At 44.9% G+C, this 18,165-nt stretch overlaps 1 protein-coding gene across 3 annotated transcripts in view; it reads right to left on the bottom strand.

The window, feature by feature from the left end:
• Positions 1-18,165, bottom strand: part of LMNTD1 (lamin tail domain containing 1) — a 246,028-nt gene that overhangs the window by 217,039 nt on the left and 10,824 nt on the right. The window lies entirely within an intron of this gene.

Below are 18,165 nucleotides of genomic sequence, written 5' to 3'. Positions count from 1 at the left end.
TGACTTCACCCCATCTGAAAGCAATATCAAACACAGTTCCTAAATACTCATGTCTGATATTGCCTTCAAGTTCTACCAAATGTGAACTTTGTAAGTTCAAGATTTGTGTCTTTCTTGTTGGTTTTACACATGCCTGTTTTATCTTAAATGGACATTTATCTGTTTTATAATGCTACCCCAAAAATTGTTATACAACAAACATGTTGGTTTGTTAGAAAAACCTTTTCTAAATGCACATGTGATTGTGCAGGTATTAAAGAGATTGTTAAGCAAGAATGTGTGGATTATTGTGTCAACGCTAAAACACTTTGTTGGTGATGTAATTGGTGTTTTCTGTGAAAATGGGGGTTATTTCCTAAGGGCAAATCCTCTTTGCACTACAAGTGCAGTTTCAGTGCACTTGTAGTGCAAAGTGTCTTTGCCTTTAGTAAATAACACCCAACAGTGCTTTGTATAAGGTTACACAATCACGCCATTTTCTGGACTCAACACATTTCTGTCAGGGTCAGCTAAAACAAACACAAGCAGTAAATGTCCACAAAGATTTTCTTTTTTTTGCTTTTTTATTTGATAAAGGCTTCACAAATTTGCTGGCATATTGATGGCCCCCCTACCCGCAAAGAACTCCAGGTTTCGTAACCGGACATCACGGGCACTCAGGGAGGGCAAGCCAGGACGGCCACTTTCAAGTGCCATCAGTGTTGTTTCATGGATCATTCCGGCCTCAGGCCCAACTGAGCCAGCATAGTTGGCCGAATGTTTGCGTAAAAAGTTATGGAGAATACAGCACGCCAGGATTATATGATTAAGTTTATACTCCGCCATATGGATGGGTGTCAGAAATAGGTGGAACCGGCTGGCCAGGATTCCAAATGTGTTCTCCACCACTCTTCTGGCTCTGGCCAGCCGGTAATTAAAAACCCTCTGTTCCGGGGTGAGGGTCCTCATAGGGAATGGCCGCATAAGATGGTCCCCCAGCGCAAACGCTTCATTAGCAACGAAGACGAATGGGAGTCCTTCCACATTGTCCTCTGGAGGTGGCAAGTCCAAGCTGCCATTCTGGAGACGCCTGTAGAACTCCGTCTGGGCGATGACTCCACCATCGGACATCCGGCCATTCTTCCCCACGTCCACATACAAGAAGTCGTAATTAGCCGACACCAGCGCCAACATCACAATACTATTGAACCCCTTATAGTTGAAATAGTACGACCCCGAGTTGGGTGGTGGGACGATGTGGACGTGTTTCCCATCAATTGCCCCTCCGCAGTTAGGAAAGTCCCACCGCTGGGCAAAGTGGGAGGCCAAAGTCTGCCATTCCTGTGGCGTGGAAGGAAACTGTTGAGGAAAACAAAAATAAATTAATATTTTTGCACATAAACATGGCAAGCAGATTAGACACAAACATTCTTGGCCAACCTCCAGATAGCATTTATTAAGGGGAATTTAACAACACCAAAGTATAAGGTACACCTATCATATCCCCCCCCCCTCTCATGGGCCATTTCTAACATTATGGGGGGTGGGGAAATCTTGGACAGGTAACCCTCTCCACTTCATTGAGAGATGAGTGCCTAAATACAGGGTATTACTTGGAACAGCCCCTCCTTAGTTACACTATTGGCAGCCCACTGGATAGGTAAGAAGTGTCATAATACAAAGATCTAAATACACACTGTACACATTTGAGGACATTTGGACATTATGCTATTACCTGTCAAGATAATAATAGAATAAAAAACTTTAAACAGTACCATTTGAAAGTATACAGGCAGGCCCTTGCACTACATGCTTTGGGTAATTCATCCATAAATCTGATCAGAAAAGAGATGGGTATAGTGTGTATGGGTTTGGCAAAGTCAGCAGATAGATGATTGAGGATAGATAGAGAATTGGGATCAGCTGACTTAGCAGTTGGGGGGAGGGAGGGTTATTAAAAATGATTTGGGGACACCACAAAAAAAAAGCCTCTGGCACTCTGCCTGAATTTAAAGCACAAATCACATTTAAAAACATTTTAGGGGGTCTTTGGGGTAAAGCACTACTATGGAGCTGATAAAATACATTGTTAAGTGACTACATGAGGTGAATATAGGGCAGGAGAGCATGCTGGGGAGGTTATTGAAGGCCAATCTGTATAAAGGACCTAAAAAATTAATTACATAAAAATCCAGCATGCATGAGGACAAAGGGGACATTCACAGCATATTCCAATCATGGTAATTAAGGAATGAGGAAAGAAATACAATATATTATCAATCATTTAATACAATCAAATGTGATATTAAAGGATAAAAATCTTACCTTCATATACTCCTTCTGCAGGACCTGGATGATGGCAGAACAGGTCTCTGGAATTATGATACCCAGCAGAGCCTGGGGGGAGATGCCTGTCGAGAACTTGAGGTCCTGCAGGCTTCTCCCCTTCGCCAAGTACCGCAGGGTAGCGACGAGCCTCTGCTCCAGAGTGATGGCTTGCCTCATGCAGGTATCCTGCCTGCTGATATAGGGGGTCAGCGAAGCCAACAAACGGTGAAATACGGGGTCCGTCATCCTGAGAAAGTTCCTGAAATCATCAGGATTATTCTCATGGATCTCACGGAGCAAAAGCATATGAGAGAACTGGTCACGCTGGAGCAACCAATTCTTGGTCCATGAACTCCTCCCCACCCTGTTCATGGACTGGACTTGTGTCAAGGTCAGGACCCCAACACCAAGCCCCCGCACAGCACGAACTCTACGAGGAGTATGTATACGCAACATGGCTAGAAAACGGTCCTCTGCTCAGAACGAAGTATCAGAACACACTGAAGAACAGCAAGTCCTGTGAAGAGCGACATGAAAAACAGTAACGAACGAACAAGAACACAATGACTACTTAAAGTCACGCGGAACTTGCTTGCACGCACTGAAGAGCAGATACAAACCCACAAGCACAAACTGAGCCGCAGAAAACAATCTGAAAGCCACGAGTCTGAAAAAGCGCGAATCGTCTCTCACCAAACTTTTACTAACACGAGATTAGCAAAAGGTGCCGCGCTTGGTTCTGAACTGGCCTTTTCTAGTCTCGTCGTACGTGCTTGACGTCACCGCGTTGTTGGCGATTGGAAATTCCAACAACTTTGTGCGACCGTGTGTACGCAAAACAAGTTTGAGCCAACATCCGTCAGAAAAAATCCTAGGATTTTGTTGTCGGAATGTCCGAACAAAGTCCGACCGTGTGTACAGGGCATAATTCATCCCAAAGGTGTTCTATCGGGTTGAGGTCAGGACTCTGTGCATGCCAGCCAAATTCCTCCACCCCAAACTCCCTCATCCCTATGGACCTTGTGTATAGTGTATAAGAGAAAAGAGAAAAGAGAGTGAAAGTCTCATACACATGTCCTGCCGCATCAGCCTCAGAGACCACTGCAACGGGGCTTTGCTGCAATATTCATCTGAAGCCTCCTTCTTTTTGGGGTGAACAGGAGTCGGGAGAACATCTACAGTGGTTGTCGGCTGGAGAACTACCTGGCAAGGAGTCTTGACCCATTGATCCATCAGGTGCCAACCGGAGTATCCGTGTGGTGGTCCCCCCATATCTGCTAAGCCTGTTTTGACCCCCCTGAATAAGGGCGGTCACAGGCTTTCTGGTAAGCCTTTTATTCATTCACCTATTCGGTGGTGGGCAACACCGATTATCGAAGATGCACCCCTGAAACTCACATTGCACGAAAAATATTGCTTTGGACTTTTATGCACCTTTAAAAGTTTTATTTCCAGGAATTTTTTTCTGTAATTCCATATGTTCACGGTCATAAGTAACTCACTACCTATATTTATATGCTCACGGTCATAAGTAATTTATTACCTATATTTATAGGTCACTATTTGTATACATTGCTGTTGATTAATTAATTTTTATTACATGGTTTAGTAATATTTCACCATTCAATTCATATGTCCAGCGCTGCACTTTCTGTATTATACCTAGTTTTTTGTACCCTTATATCGGGGTTATAGTGCATAGCAGCAGGACCTTTTTTACTTCATCACAATTTTTATGCACCTAGCGCAATTTCTTTGTTTTTTTGATTTTTATAGTGTATACTTATCTTGGCAGATGTATGCACCGCCAAATGCCGCTCTGAAGAAGGGGAATTGCAATCCAATGTCCATTTAGAAACCAACAATTCCATGTGCCAATCGCATGGTCCCCTGCTGCTGTAGGCACAGCTTTAACTACAAGTTTTATTTAAGCAACAGAGTCGATTTAAGGTCCACTCTGAACAAATCTGTATTTGACCAAGCTTGACCAAGCACATTTTTTAAAAAATCTGTAAAATGGTCAAAGTGAAGCAGCTCATGGGCAAAAACCTTGACAGTCTCATGTTTCAGGCTTTGAAAAGGGTATGGGAAGGTGTTTTGGCAGCATTCATTGATAAGGAGGAGAGGTACAGGGCACACCCAAACCTGCAAGCTCAGAAATTGGTGTAATTGGGGTGGTGTCTATGGCCCTGGTGCCCAACCTGCGGCCCAAGGGCCACATGTAACTATTTAATATATGATGTGTGGCACTCAGACCACAACAGTCTGTAGTGGGAACATTGATTAGTGTAATAACAATGATCTCTATTAGCCTCATGTAACATGTTCCCAGCTTCGCATTGTCTTCTGCAGCATATCCCCAGACAGAAATGTAGCATGTCTACACAAGTGTTCATTTTGGCAGCAAATTTCGATTTAGTTTTAGTCTTAATCTTAGGACTAAAATGGCATTTTAGTTTTAGTCCCACTTTAATCTTCTGCAAGAGTTTTAGTCAGTCTTTGACTAAAATGCCATTTTAGTTTTAGTCCAATTTTAGTCATCATATTTTAGTCGACTAAAATCTCCTCCAGTACATTTTAGTCTAATAAAATAATTTTAGTCAACTAAAATTGAATGTGTTTAGTTAAATTTTAATGCATTATTTAAGCATTTCTCTAGAATTTCCAAACTCATTATATACTCCTGGAGTAAAAAAATCTAATATGATATATCATGTTATTATTTATGGTGTTAAGATTTGAACAAACTCACAGATACAGATTAAGCTGCTCTGGACGGTCTGAGGAGGCCTGTAATGCTGCACAGTGCTCTGGATAGTGGTCTGATGGTCTAATGAGACCTGTAATGCTGCAGAGTGCTGGATGGTGATCTCAGGTCTGAGGAATGGCCTGTAATGCACAGTGATCTGGATGCCACCATGTCGGTGGTCACTGGTCAGAGGAGGCCTGTAACGCTGCACAGTGCTGGATGGTGGTCTCAAGTCTGAGGGATGGCCTGTAATGCACAGTGGCCTGGATGCCACTGCCAGTGGTCAGAGGAGGCCTGTAATAATCCACACACAGTGCTCTGGACGGATGGTGGTCTGAGGGGAGGCCTTAGGCCTGCTGTACTTGTAATGTACACTAGTACCACACACTCACAGTCTGCTCTCTGTTCTAGACGTGAGCGGTCATCTCGTGAGTCAGGACTCGGGAGTGGGACTCTCATCGGGACTCGGGAGGCCTGGCTGTAATGCACAGTTCTGCTCTGGTCTCTGGCAGTCATCACAGATGGTGCACACAGTTGATTCAACTCACTTGCTTGCTGGGAGCAGAAGCATAGTTGCCAACATTGTAAAAAAAAAATGTGGGACACTTTTGTGGCTGTAGGCGGAGCTGTGCAATAATTAGGGGGTGGGGCATTCGTCAGCAGGCGTGGCCTAGCAAAAATAGACAAGTGCGGCGCGCGAGTCCCCGGCGGAGCCCCCCCTCACATCAGGAGTCCCCGGCGGAGCCCCCCCTCACATCAGGAGTCCCCGGCGGAGCCCCCCTCACATCAGGAGTCCCCAGCGGAGCCCCCCCTCACATCAGGAGTCCCCGGCGGAGCCCCCCCTCACATCAGGAGTCCCCGGCGGAGGCCCCCCTCGCAATCAGGAGTCCCCGGCGGAGCTCCCCCTCACATCAGGTGTCCCCGGTGGAGCTCCCCCTCACATCAGGTGTCCCCGGCGGAGCCCCCCCCCACATCAGGAGTCCCCGGCGGAGCTCCCCCTCACATCAGGAGTCCCCAGCGGAGCCCCCCCTCACATCAGGAGTCCCCGGCGGAGCCCCCCCTCACATCAGGAGTCCCCGGCGGAGCCCCCCCCTCACAATCAGGAGTCCCCGGCGGAGCTCCCCCTCACATCAGGTGTCCCCGGCGGAGCTCCCCCTCACATTAGGAGTCCCCAGTGCCCCCCCTCACATCAGGTGTCCCCAGTGCCCCCCCCTCACATCAGGTGTCCCCAGTGCCCCCCCCTCACATCAGGTGTCCCCAGTGCCCCCCCTCACATCAAGTGTCCCCAGTGCCCCCCCCTCACATCAGGTGTCCCCAGTGCCCCCCCCTCACATCAGGAGTCCCCAGTGCCCCCCCACTCACATCAGGTGTCCCCAGTGCCCCCCCCACTCACATCAGGTGTCCCCAGTGCCCCCCCCTCACATCAGGTGTCCCCGGCGGAGCCCCCCTCACATCAGGAGTCCCCAGTGCCCCCCCACTCACATCAGGTGTCCCCAGTGCCCCCCCCCACTCACATCAGGTGTCCCCAGTGCCCCCCCTCACATCAGGAGTCCCCGGCGGAGCCCCCCCTCACAATCAGGAGTCCCCGGCGGAGCTCCCCCTCACATCAGGTGTCCCCGGCGGAGCTCCCCCTCACATTAGGAGTCCCCAGTGCCCCCCCTCACATCAGGTGTCCCCAGTGCCCCCCCCTCACATCAGGTGTCCCCAGTGCCCCCCCTCACATCAGGTGTCCCCAGTGCCCCCCCCCACATCAAGTGTCCCCAGTGCCCCCCCTCACATCAGGTGTCCCCAGTGCCCCCCCCTCACATCAGGAGTCCCCAGTGCCCCCCCACTCACATCAGGTGTCCCCAGTGCCCCCCCCACTCACATCAGGTGTCCCCAGTGCCCCCCCCCCTCACATCAGGTGTCCCCAGTGCCCCCCCCCCACTCACATCAGGTGTCCCCAGTGCCCCCCCTCATATCAGGTGTCCCCAGTGCCCCCCCCACTCACATCAGGTGTCCCCAGTGCCCCCCCCACTCACCTCAGGTGTCCCCAGTGCCCCCCCCCACTCACCTCAGGTGTCCCACAGCGGTGCGCGCGCTCCCCCCCACCTAGAACCCCCGACCTCTAGCGGCGGCGGCGGCGGCGGATTCAAAAACGGGAACCGGATTTTTCGGGACATTTCCCGGGACACCACAAATCCGGGAATGAAGTCCAAGTCCCGGGAATGTCCCGGGAAATCCGGGACAGTTGGCAGCTATGCTAATTATGTCAGCGGCCACATTTGAGGCAACTTTTAGCTCATAAGTTTACAACCACTGGTCTATGGGCTTCGATGTACAAATGCATTTGACATCAGTTTGGGTTGTTTCAGGGACCATTCATAATTCATTGCAAGTTCAATTGACCTGCTTCAACTGCTTTTCCATTGTCATAGACTTGGTTGGGGAGAGGAACACTTCTGAAGCACAAAAAATAAAAGTCCATCAATACAGGCCCTTAAAAAGTGTATTTCTGCTTAAGTGACACTAGACTCTGGTAAAAAAAAATCTAACTAAAAAAAGTACCATCTATTGCTCTCAATCTCCGCCGATTTCTTTTTTTTTTTGTTGCCCTGATCCAACTTTCTGTTAGAGCAGGGGTCTCCAAACTTTCTAAACAAAGGGCCGGTTTATTGTCCTTCAAACCTTAGGGGGGCCGGACTATGTCCAGCAAGAGTGGAAAAATTCCAGGCATCAATGAGAGTAAACATTGCCACATTTGGTACTAAGGGGAGGAATAGTGCCGCATTGGTGTCAGTGGGAGAAACAGTACCCCATTGTTGGTGTCAGATGGTAGAATAGTATCTCATATCAGTGGGAGGAATAGTGCACCAAGGACCAGATAAAGGCAAGCAAAGGGCCCCCGGCTTGCAGTTTGGAGACCACTGTGTTAGAGGATGGCTACATTCGATCTCCATAGACCCATTGTATGTAGGAATGTAGCCACCCTCTCTTGCTCGCTCCAGATATGGACTAAAGCGGAACTTCACCCAAAAGGGAAAGTTCCATTTTAAGGCTTCCTCCCCCGCTTCTCTTGCACATTTTTTTTTGGGGGGGGCTCGGATTGCCTAGGCTCCTTCCCCCATTCCTCCCCCCAATCTGCTGGGACACACAATGCATAGTACATCTCGAGCATGTGCAGTGGGCACCCGGCTGGGACCCATTGTTAAGATGTCACCACCAGAGACTGAAGACAGCTCCCGCCGCCCACTTGGGTAGGTACAGAGCTGGATCCTGGAACAGGTTTGTATCTGTTTATTAAAAGTCAGCAGCTACAACTTTTGTAGCTGCTAAATTTCAATTTTCAGAAAAACGACTGGAGCACCTCTTAAGGACTATGGACCATGGGATTCATAGTTTTTATTTTTTTAAGGATATCATTTAGTGTCACTTTAGGCACTTTTTCAGCCAAATTGGGATAACACCTACATTATGTTACATGTTCCCAGTCACATAGCATATCTATGAATTTTAAAAAGGGCTACTTTTTAATTGTTTAAAAATCCTACCTAGCTTGTGCATACTGTCATGCCCTAACAAAGGGTTAAAGATCTCAAGGCTTGGATGGTACACTGTATGTTAATGCACTGTTCCTCATTTTCTCCCTCTAATTGCACTTTGAAATTGATCAGAATAGCTTGCAGTCCTTTGTATAATTCTGCCTCAAAGAAATAACTAGAAAGGTTTTTAAAAATTTTTTTAGCTATGTTGTGTAAATAGGAGCACATAACAAGGACATAGTGAGGGGTTCTCAAAAGTAAAAGCAAAAATTAAAATATATTTTAAGCAGCCTTGTGAGACTATGATTGATTTGAGACTATGGTTGGCTGTGGTTTAAAAAATGGTTGTTCTTTTATATTTGGAGTTTGTCTTTAAAACTCCGGGTGTCTTGGCTTCATGAGCAAACATGGCAGCATGCATAATGGGGCCTTAATGTCATCCGACTGCTTTCTGGGGTCACTGGCAGACCCCCACCCACCGTCACACACAGACTAATGCATGGCAAGCTGAAGCACGTGCTCAATGCAAAACATTAATCCTTCCCAAATCTGGCTTAATACCCTGTGCTAACAAAGAGACACAATTACTTGTCATCTGGTGTGACTACAACAGTGATTGTGCTCCTTAGCTGTGTGTTTGCATATCATTAGCAGCAGGGGGATAATGGGACCCTCTTCACCTCATCATTGTGCTGTAATCCAATGTTACTTGTTTGTAATTAAGTAGAGTGAGTGGTTACTGGAGAAGGTTTTAGCAGAGAAGTAATATGAATGTGAGATGCAGTACATCGCCGCCACAATCCATACACGTGAAATAAAAACTTTGGGCATATGCTGTGAATGATCAACTCCCTAAATACTTGACATTTTTTGGCAATGATCATTGTAACTTTTATAGATTTCACCAATGAGCTGGCCGGCTCTTTTGCCATCATCTTAGCATTTCCATTACCTGTTAAAAAAACAGAAATTTGAGTCTCTAACTAACATTTGTTTTTTAACATTTATAATACTAATAGTCACTACAGCATCTGCTGTTGATAGCTTTAATATTTTCATGAACAATGAGTTCCATCAACTCTACTGAGAAAGCCACACCATGGCCAAACATTTGTGGACACCTTACCATCACACCTCCAATATGGCCAAAACGTTGTGGTCTCCTCTTCAAATGATAGAGTTCAGGGGTTTCAAGTACTGTTAATACTACAGCCTACAAAGACATTTTAGACAATTGTGCATTTCTAACCTTGTGGTAACAGTTTGGGGAAGGCTTCTCTGTTCCAGCAGGACTTTGCCTTGTGTACAAAGCTAGCTCTATAAAGACATGGCTTGATGAATTTGACATGGAGAAACTCAAGTAACCTGCAGAAAGCCCTGACTTCAACCCTACTGAACACCTTTGGGATGAATTGGAATACAGATTGGGAGCCAGGTCTTCTCATCCAACATCAGTACTTGACTACACAAACATTCCCACATCCCCAAATTCCCAGATACACTCCACAATTTTTTGAAAGCCTTTGCAGAAGAGTGGAAGCTGTTATTACCACAAAGAGGGTGTTGGGGGAATGGGGGCAACTCCATATGTTTCCCATGGCTTTTAAATAAGAAGCCCAGCAAGCTTCTATAGATTTGATGGTCAGGTGTCCACAAATTTATGGCCATGTAGTGAGCAGCACAGCAGCCTAGTGGTGAGCACTACTGTTCTGAAGCACTAGGGTCCTCAATTCAAAACAGTAATGTGTGAAGAGATCATACGTCCAATGAATAATTATAGTTCTATCAACATCAGTCAGGTACAGTAAGTGCATCCCTTTCTCAAGAAGTCACATAACTTAGACAAAAGAGCAACTTGAACTTTCATGTTTCCTAAATTGTAATTTTAACCAAAACCATTCCCAATATAACTAAAACTATTCCTGATATAACCAATATAAGTAAGCATGCTCCAAGAGAAAGGAAATTTACTAATGCTGGTCATACACTTTTATGTTTCATGATAAAAAAAAGCTGGTCATACGCTGTTCAAACTAAAATTCTTAGGAACGTTCCAATCAGTTCATTCAATGACACAATGAATGCCATTCAAAACTAAGAAAAATGTTTCCTTTTAGCATTTTGATTTTGGAGTTAATGGACTTTCCCAAACGCAAACCACAGTCACTGTTTCCCATCCTGCTCCTTAAAATTTTCTTGCCACTGTGGTCAAAACAAATTACTATTTGGCCTAACTAATGATTAGAAAATCAATCAAACATTCTTAACCACTTCTCGCCCGGCCTATAGCAAAATGACGGCTGGGTGGTGGTTCAGTTATCCTGACTAGACATCATTTGACGTCTTTCAGGATAACAGCCGGAGCGCGCCTGTGGGGGCACGCAGTGCGGCAATTGGTGGTGTGGCGTGTCAGTCTGACACATCGCAACACCGATCTCCGCAAAGATCCTCTGGCGGAGGCTCTTTACCATGTAATCAGCTGTGTACAGGACCACCAAGGATGCCGCCAGGACCACTAGGGATGCTGATCATGGATGGCCACCAGGCATGCCACCCTGGACCACCAGGGATGCCAGTCAGTGCCTAGACCTGATGCCAATCAGTGGCTATCGGCAATTGGTGCCAGTGCCCATCAGTGCCACCTATCAATGCCCATCATTGCTGCATATCAGTGCCGCCTATCAGTGCCCATCAGTGCCACCTATCAGTGCTCATCATCAGTGCCCATCATTGCCACCTCATTGGTGCACCTCATCAGTGCCGCCTTATCAGTGCCCATCAGTGCAGCCTCATCAGTGCCCATCAGTGAAGGAGAAAACATACTTATTTACATCATTTTATAACAGAAACAAAGAAACAATTTACTTTTTCAAAATTTTAGGTCTTTTTTTTTTTTGTTTAGCAAAAAAACGCAGAGGTGATCAAATACCACCAAAAGAAAGCTCTATTTGTGGTAACAAAATGATAAAAATGTTGTTCGTGTGTAGCAGTGTAGCATGACCGCGCAATTGTCATTTAAAAAGTGACAGCACTGAAAGTTGAAAATTGGCTTGGACAGGAAGGGTGGCCCGTTATTGAAGTGGTTAAAGTGGTTGTAAAGACTGAATGTTGTTTACCTTAATGCATTCTATTGTACAGTATGTATGAGCGTAATAAACCTTCTGTGTGCTGCTCCCCCAACAGCCCCCTCTAATACTCACCTGAGTCAATTCTCGATCCAGCGATGTGCACAGGAGCCTCGGCTGTCCCAGGTCTCTCTCTTGGCTCCCACTGCTGTCAATCACAGCCAGTGAGCCAATGAAGAGAGAGCAGCAGGGGTGGGGCCAAGCCATGGCTCTTTGTGTCTTATGGAGTCATAGAGCAGGGCTCGGGAGCGAGCATGCACCAATGCCCCCATAGCAAATGGCTTGCTATTGGGGGAACTGGTCAAGGGGGAGAAGCCAGGAGGAGGGGACCCGAGAAGAAGAGGATCGGGGCTGCTCTGTGTAAAACCAAGTATGACATGTTTGTTATTTAAAAAAAAAAAAGAATCTTTAATATCACTTTAAAGCAACATTTTTTTTAAAATGAAATTCTACTAGTGTATAGCCAGCTTAAAGTAATATTAAGGAATTTTTTAAAATTTAAAATAAAAAAGATGTTATACTTACCTGCTCTGTGCTATGATATTACACAGAGTGGTCCCTTACCTCCTCTTTGGCGATCCCCCACCAGTGCTGTCTGCTTCTTCTTCCTCTGTGTGCCCACTTATGAAGCCGTGTGCTTTGGGGCTACCCATGTGGGCATTCTCCTGAGACTGGCTAGGTAAGCCATGCCCCAGCCCCCTCCTCACAGGAGTTTGACTGATAGCAGCAGGAGCTTAAGGTTACTGCTGCTCTCAGAGTCATCTGTGAAACTAGGAATTAAGGGAGCAGTGCTGCAGTCAGGACAGCGCTGGAGTGGTGAAAGAAGTCAAGTAAAAGATGTTTAGATACCAGTATGCCCCCCCCCCCCCTTTTTACTTAACTGAGCCCTAACTTGATCCAGCACGGTACCCGACTGTCTCCCTACTCCCTGCTCTCACAGGTGTGGCTGAGAGCAGCTGGAGCTATTGGCTCCCGCTGCTGTCATTCAAATCCTATGATGAAAGAGCAGGGGACGGGGCCGAGCCACGCTGTCTGCTTCTATAGACACAGGCAGCGTGGCTTGGGAGTAAGCCTGCAGGTGTGCCACAATAGGAAGTAGCTTCCTATTGTGGCACACTAGGAAGAGGAGGATCCAGGAGTGCCAGTGGGGGACCCAAGAAGAGGAGGATTGGCGCCGCTATGTGTAATTTGATTGCACAGAGCAGGTAAGTATAAAAAAAAAAAATTAAAAATACAGTTCACAATGACTTTAAGGCCCGGGTTACACTAGTGTGATGCAAGACATTGCATGTGATTCGCACATTCAGATCACATGCGATGTCTGTGCAATGCGATTTCAGCCAAACAAACTGTATGGCTGAAATCGCATCACATTCGCACCAAAATGGTGCAGGACCCTTTTTTTGTCCCGCACTGGAATTGGATCGCATGGGTGTTCACACTTATGAGATCTGATTCCTGTACCATTTCATAGTTCGCACTGTGATCTGCTGACCTGGGGGCGTCATTAACTTTACATTGACATCCGCAGTGGTTTGCTGATCTCAGTGTGAACCACTGTGCGATTCAGGTGCGATACGGGAGCCTGCACTGGATTTGCAGGGTTCTCGCATCGCACTAGTGCGAACCGGCACTAAGGCTGCTTTGATGCACAATATACTTCTGTAGCTTGCAGTGCAAACCTTATCAATTAGGGCAACAAAGCACCCAGAAGTAGGATTCTCTGGGTGACCCATCTGTCTAGCACAGTCTGGGGAAAGCATACACTGAAGAGCAGACATAAGGGCCTTTTTTGAATCTGCTGCTCAGGTGCCAGGCAGATTGATAATGAGCAGCTGAAAAGCACTCCAGAAGAAATAAATAATTGCAAATTGTGATTTATTCATGCCCCAATTATAATTCTGAGCATGTTTTTTTACCCCAAAGGTGTAGTTATACTGCATTTACTTCATCATCAATTAGTAAACTGCTGTAAAAAAAATAATATCACTCTATACAGCATTAGCGTGAATGTAATTACCTTGCAGTGCATAGAAAACACGGCACTACTATTTTCACATGTAAAATAGATTTATGCGACAATGGGATATGACATTGGCGGGTTATGATGGATTATAGAGAAGAGCCAGAGGGAGAATAGACACTCTTCACAATAGAGAACAATTCTCCTGCTCATCTTGCAGCATTTTTCAGTCTCCAGCGAAGTAAATGAACATCTCAAAGCCCTTTGAGGGAATATATAACTAAAGCTAACACCTTAATATTTTATAGATTTACTGTACAGTTTTCTATTGATAAAAAGCAAGAAGCAAATACATAGCCCCGCTGCATGCAGTGCATGATACTTTTTTTATCGTTACCTTTTTTAGGACAAGTTTTCCAGATATAGCCCCTTTTTCATGGTTAATGTACTGCTTGGACCAATTTGAAGGATGTACAGTGAGGGAAAAAAGTATTTGATCCCCTGCTGATTTTGTACGTTTGCCCACTGACAAAGAAATGATCAGTTTATAATTTTAATGGTAGGTCTATTTTACCAGTGAGAGACAGAATAACAACAACAAAAATCCAGAAAAAAACGCATTTCAAAAAGTTATAAATTGATTTGCATTTTAATGAGTGAAGTAAGTATTTGACCCCTTTGCAAAACATAACTTAGTACTTGGTGGCAAAACCCTTGCTGCCAATCACAGAGGTCAGACATTTCTTGTAGTTGGCCACCAGGTTTGCAAACATCTCAGGAAGGATTGTGTCCCACTCCTCTTTGCAGATCCTCTCCAAGTCATTAAGGTTTTGAGGCTGACGTATGGTAACTCGGACCTTCTGTTCCCTCTACATATTTTCTATGGGATTAAGGTCTGGAGACTGGCTAGGCTACTCCAGGACCTTAATGTGCTTCTTCTTGAACCACTCCTTGGTTGCTTAGGCTATGTGTTTTGGGTCATTGTCATGCTGGAATACCCATCCACGACTCATTTTCAACGCCCTGGCTGAGGGAAGGAGGTTCTCACCCAAGATTTGACCAGACATGGCACTGTCCATCATCCCTTTGATGTGATGAAGTTGTCCTGTCCCTTTAGCAGAAAAACACCCCCAAAGCATAATGTTTTCACCTCCATGTTTGACGGTGGGGATGGTATTCTTGGGGTCATAAGCAGAATTCCTCCTCCTCTAAACACGGCGAGTTGAGGTGATACCAAAGAGATTGATTTTGGTCTCATCTAATCACAACACTTTCACCCAGTTCTCCTCTGACTCTTTTAGATGTTCATTAGCAAACTTCAGACGGGTCTGTACATGTGCTTTTCTTGAGCACGGGGACCTTGTGGGCGCTGCAGGATTTCAGTCCTTCACGGCGTAGTGTTACCAATTGTTTTCTTGGTGACTATGGTCCCAGCTACCTCGAGATCATTGACAAGATTCTCCCGTGTAGTTCTGGGCTGATTCCTCATCATTTTCATGATCATTGAAAGTCCACGAGGAGTGATCTTGCATGGATCCCCAGATCGAGGAAGATTGACAGTTATTTTGTGTGTCTTCCATGTGTGAATAATCGCACCAACTGTTGTCACCCTCTCACCAAGCTGCTTGGTGATGGTCTTGTAGCCCATTCCAGACTTGTGTAGGTCTACAATCTTGATCCTGGCATCCTTGGACAGCTATTTAGGCCTGATTCACACCTATGCATTTTTAGTGCTTTTTGCATTTTGCAGATTCGCACTACAGTCCATTTAACATGGTTTCCTATGGAACACGTTCTGTAGTGCAAATCTGCAAAATGCAAAAAGCACAAACAATGCATAGGTGTGAATCAAGCCTTATGGCCCGTACACACAATCCAAATATCGTACGAAAACGGTGGTCCCAGAAAGGATCGTACGATATTCGGATCGTGTGTACACTACTTTCGACAGCTGATCACGACCGTTCATCCGATATTATTCGATCGGACATACCCGAAAATTTTCCTTGTACAATTCCAGATCGTACGATTTTCATTTAGTCAGTATAGTTGTCGTCCGAAAATACAATACAAATACATTACAACACATGACATCACTTCCGATTTTTTTGTCTGTCGTACGAGAATTTTCGTGACTTTATTTAGCTATTCAATTTCTACTTGCGACTATTAAGCGAGAACGGTTGTACGATATTCGGATCGTGTGTACGGGCCATTAGTCTTGGCCATGGTGGAGAGATTGGAATCTGATTGATTGCTTCTGTGGACAGGTGTCTTTTATACAGGTAACAATCTGGAATTAGAACCACCTATGGATATCTGTATGTATATATTATCAAAGGATTTGTAATCCTGCATAGTCAGTTCCATGATCCATTTGTAGTTTCCAATGGTAGCCCGTGTGACAGGGTGACAACACAAGAGCACAACTGGAAGACAGAGACACTTGTTGTCACCCTTAACAGGAAGTGCCTGAACCAGGATCCTAATGGCAGGATGATTTGGTATTATGTAATGAAAGCTACAGATTTAAAAGTATTTCTAAAATTATTCTAAATTACATATTAACGCTTCTATGAGATTTTAGTGATTGGGTTTATATATACATTGAAAGAAAGACCCTTAATTGGCAAACAATACTATCTAAGTGCTGGAAACTGTTTAGGACCTAGACTATACCCTTTACAATAATGTGATTGTCTTCTGACTAAGCCACTGTTTACATGAGAGTAGCCACAGGAAACTGAGTTTTGTCCTGTGAGGAAATTAAACACATTTTGAATTGAACAGATAATGATTTGAGATCTTAAAACAAAAGCTTATAGTGTTTGCATTGTGAGAGCTATCACTGCAATGACAGGATAACTGCATGCGTCCGAGAAAACAAAAACCCGAAATCCACTCACAAGTCACAACTTTCCCCAATGACTGCAAAGCTCATGATCCACACAACAGTCCTTAAGTCTCGTACACACTATACGAAAATGGGGCAAACATTTTCGTCCGAGGAACTTTCGTACAATCTTCGTATAGTATGTACACGACTTTCGACAGCCGATTCCGACTTTTCATATGAAAATTCCCAAAGGGCCAAACTCCAAAATATTTCTCGTACGGGAACAGAACAAACTATTTTCGATGAATGTGTACCGCGTTCGTACGATTTTTGCACAAGAAAAATCAGAAAAGAAAAACTGGGCATGATCAGAAACAATAAACAAAAAAAAAAAAAAAGCCTTTGTCGTATGAGAATTTTAGTACGATTTTTCGTTCATTGGTTCTGATTTGCTGTGAAACAACGAGGAAAATCAGAAGATCATTCGCCCAATTTTCTTATAGTGTGTACCCCACATTAGAGTCCAGTTAAATATTTGTAGTGTATTTGTGTACGTCATGTCACATGTTAATGTGCATTGTGTTAAGGCAGCCTATTGAAATAAATGGGGTGCCAACGGGCAGAAATTTGAACGCAACCTTTCTTTGGCAACGCATTGGCCTGCCGTGTGTTGCTGTGCTTTGTGGCTTGCTACAACGCAGGTGCATATTATGTGCATTGCAGCTTGTTAGTACTATGCAAAGATGACAGTAGTGGACTATGACTGTGTAATGTGTGTTGGCACAGCCTTTTGTACTCTCCATCTGAAGTTTGTGTGACAGGTGACAATGTAAGAATGCAATTAAAAAATAGACAGAGCATTTTTACCCTATAACAAGAAGTGCCTAAACAAGGATCGCCATGGCAGGATCACCAGGTATTATTTTATAGAAATCTGCAGATTTCAAAATATTGAAAATTAATTTTGAAATGACATTATTAAATGAAAGCTTTTTTTTTTTTAGTGAGTGGGTTTACATCTACTTTAAATTAAAGTATTTAATAAATCCCAGCTTCAGCCTAAGCTTTTTTTTTTTTACTGGATAGACACTATAGTGCTTCTCTGGGAAGAAATAACAAATGTCTTTGAAAGTTTTCTTTAATCATAAATCAAAAAAACAAACAAACAAAAAACATGTAATATAATGTAGCTAGCCAGTCATTGGATGCGGTGGCTGTATTCGTTTTATTTTTAACACGCGTTTATGTCTATATTTTTTTAGCCAATCAGCCAGTAACACACAATCCAATGTTAGTACAGCGATCTGCCCTGCTGTGCTATTGTGTTCAGACAGGGGGCAGCTACTTGCAGAGCACTCCGGTCAATGGCTGAGATCGCTGTTCAGGAGTCAGTCGGCAGACCTTTTTCGGTCATGAGCCCTTAACAAAAGCCTGCCATACACATGGGCCGAATGTCGGCTGGCATCGGCCGGTTCAATAGAGACCGGACGATGCCAGCCAACATTTGGCCCATGTGTACTAGGCTTTAGAGTGACTACATTCATTCCTCCACTGTGTCTGTGGAGGAGGAACATTGCCACACTTGGACTGCAACATTTTCAATCAGTTGAGAGGGTAGTGTTAGATGGACTAGTACATTTTGATAGACTTTATATGTGAGTGAC

Source organism: Aquarana catesbeiana, linkage group LG03 (assembly GCF_042186555.1).
Source record: "Aquarana catesbeiana isolate 2022-GZ linkage group LG03, ASM4218655v1, whole genome shotgun sequence".
Taxonomy (NCBI): domain Eukaryota; kingdom Metazoa; phylum Chordata; class Amphibia; order Anura; family Ranidae; genus Aquarana; species Aquarana catesbeiana.
This window is presented reverse-complemented; position numbering and strand designations above follow the sequence as displayed.